We start from the raw sequence: 3061 nt of genomic DNA, 5'->3' as shown, positions 1-3061 counted from the left end.
ATGCTTCTAAGCAGGAAGGTAACTTTTTGTCTTCATCACTACTTGAATAATTGCTACTTCTGTCTCTTCATTTTCTTCGTTTATTTCTCTGTCGTAGCTCGTCCATGTTTTTCGAGTTCGCTTTCGTCGAACCTTTCATTCACCATATCTGAAAGCAGCCATGATACAAACATACTCTATGAAGGTGATGCCGTGCATGGCGATTACATACTGGCTGAACTAAATAATCATCCTGAACTATTTTCCGTCGGACGATGCACATACACAGAACCTTTCCACCTATGGGACTCTACCACAGGGTCACTAGCAAGTTTTTCTACACATTTCAGTTTCACGATTCAATCTTATGGTCGCGAATTTGGCGATGGATTTGCCTTTTTCCTTGCTCCTGTTGGATTTTCAATTCCACCTAACTCTGCCGGCGGTGGTCTAGGATTATTCAACTCCACCACTTATTTTGCAGAATTCGAAAACAAAATTGTAACAGTTGAGTTTGACACTTACTCAAACGCACAGTGGGATCCACCGGGATCACACGTTGGGATCAATATAAATCAAATCTCCTCAGCTGTTAATACCAGTTGGAATCTAAGCAGCAATGATGGGAAAACAGCTTATGTATCGATATTATATGATGCTACATCGAAAAACCTCACTTTGATTATTACATACCACCCGGAAGGAATTATGGATCATTTGTTTCCTAGTCTTTCATACAATATTGACTTACGAAATGTTCTTCCAGAGTGGGTTACAATTGGTTTTTCAGCTTCTACTGGATTATACCCAGAGAGGCATGATATATATACATGGGATTTCAGTTCAAACATGGATTCGCATGTGATAAACAGAAAAAAAGAAGAAGGCATTCTTGATTGAGGTCGTTGTCTCTTCTTTCTTGGTATTTTTCGTACTGATGTTTGGTTTGGTCATATGTTGGGTTTTGGTGATGAGAAAACGAAGAAACGAGACTCAGCTTCACAAGAAGTACCCCAAATCAGTGTGCTCAATAAATTCGGATCTTGAGAGATTAGCCTTGCCAAAGCGATTTTCTTACCAAGAACTAGTTGCAGCCACCAATGGATTTGCAAATGACAGAAGGTTGGGTCGCGGGGGGTCAGGACAAGTTTATAAAGGAACCGTACAAGATCTAGGCTTCACGGTTGCTGTGAAGAGGATCTTCCCGGAATCTGAGCATTACGAGAAAGTCTTCATCAACGAAGTGAAGATAATATGCCGCTTAATGCATAGGAATCTGGTGCAGTTCATCGGATGGTGTCATGAGGAAGGCGAATGCTTACTTGTTTATGCATACATGCCTAACAGCAGCCTTGACACACATCTATTTGGCTCCAGCACAACATTGCAATGGAGTTTCAGGTATAAGATAGCTTTGGGCTTGGCAGCGGCTCTTCACTATCTACACGAAGATGCAGAACAATGCGTTCTTCATAGGGATATCAAATCAGCTAATGTATTGTTAGACAATGACTTCAGCACTAAGCTTGGCGATTTTGGGATTGCGAAGCTCGTGGATCCCGGGTTCAAGACTCAGACAACAGGAGTGGTAGGGACTTTCGGATACATTGCCCCTGAATATGCAAACGGAGGGAGAGCCAGTAAGGAATCTGACATGTTTAGTTTTGGAGTTGTAGCCTTGGAACTTGCGTGTGGAAGGAGGACTTACCAGGACGGGGGATTTTACATGCCACTTGTGAGTTGGGTTTGGCAACTCTACCTTGCAGGAAATCTTCTATGTGTAGCTGACGAGAGATTGGAAGTGAATTTTGATCAAAACGAAATGGACTGCTTGTTAGTTGTTGGATTATGGTGCACTCACCCCAACGGCGAGGGAAGGCCAAAAGCCGGACAAGTGATGAAGGTTCTTCAGCTCGAAGCACCAATTCCAGAACTTCCACTTGACATGCATGATCATCCATTGCTGCCTCAACACCAAATGATTCCTCATAAGGATCTTTAATTTCTAATTTTGAAACTGTGAATCAATAAGTTTGTACATCGATCGACCAAACTACTTTGTGCAATCGTTGTGTTTTTTAGTTTTCATGCGAGTCTTTGACACAGTTGGGGTTAGCAATTTTCTTTGTTCATGCAATATGTCTTTTTCATTTTAAGAAAATAGAATATAAAAGGTTAGAGAGTCGAATTACATATAAACTTTGTTCATCGGTCTACTATAGTAATTTTATTCTCTGTCTCAACCCGCATAAGCTGGCCAAAAATAACCGAGACCATTAATGCTTTTTGATAAAAGGGGGTTCCAACTTCCACCTTATTCGTTATTTCCATAAGAATGGGCGTAAGCTAATTCTTGATAATTTTACTTTTTCCATACAACGATGGAGGGAATATTCTAATTTAAGGAGAAATGAGATTGGACAAAGTCGCACAATAAGCTAGCTATTGAATACAAATTAAATGTAAACATTATACATCTTATCATCTATGTGAGTCAAATCTGATCCATTTCACTCACAAGTAGTTTTACTCAAAGGAAATCCCATGGACCCAATTTTATTAAAAAAAATCCTTTTCATGGGTTAAGTTATTATGTTTTCTGATTTTTGACGGCCGATGCCTGCTATTATAATTTTGGATACGGACATTGTCACAGTAAATATCCCAAATTCGAATTCGGAATTTCACCTTCAATTACTGTGCTGCATTGTTAAAAAAAAAAAGGAAAAAAATGAAGCTTTTAAGGTTTCCAGAGCTAAAGATTTCAGCTTTCAAGTTTTCGCTCATTTTTTCCTTGTTGGGTTTAATGAATTTTCCATAAATGTGGCAAATTGGTTGTAGATTCGTTACCGGTGTAGCCAAAATGCCGCTGCGTGGTGGTACAATTCCACTAAAATGATAACACGTATATCTGTTTTTTCATTAATTTACCCGTATCAATTTTGTCGCCCGCCTATATTATAACATGTGGACGTTGTGGAGTAATGACGAGTGTTTCAGGTAACGCTTCAAAAATTTCTCGCAGCTTATCCTGTTGAAATTCTACTGAATGTGCCGATGTAAGCAATTGGGTTTTGATAAA

General features: G+C 39.5%; 1 pseudogene; it reads left to right on the top strand.

Moving 5' to 3' along the window:
• Nucleotides 1–2085, top strand: LOC103949783 (annotated as a pseudogene).
• Nucleotides 2086–3061: the final 976 nt, after the last annotated feature.

This window comes from the organism of the source record quoted next, unplaced genomic scaffold (assembly GCF_019419815.1).
Source record: "Pyrus x bretschneideri cultivar Hongxiangsu unplaced genomic scaffold, Pyrus_bretschneideri_v1 Contig28, whole genome shotgun sequence".
NCBI lineage: Eukaryota > Viridiplantae > Streptophyta > Magnoliopsida > Rosales > Rosaceae > Pyrus > Pyrus x bretschneideri.
Note: the sequence above shows the minus strand (reverse complement) of the source record. Positions and strands in the feature narration are given on the sequence as shown.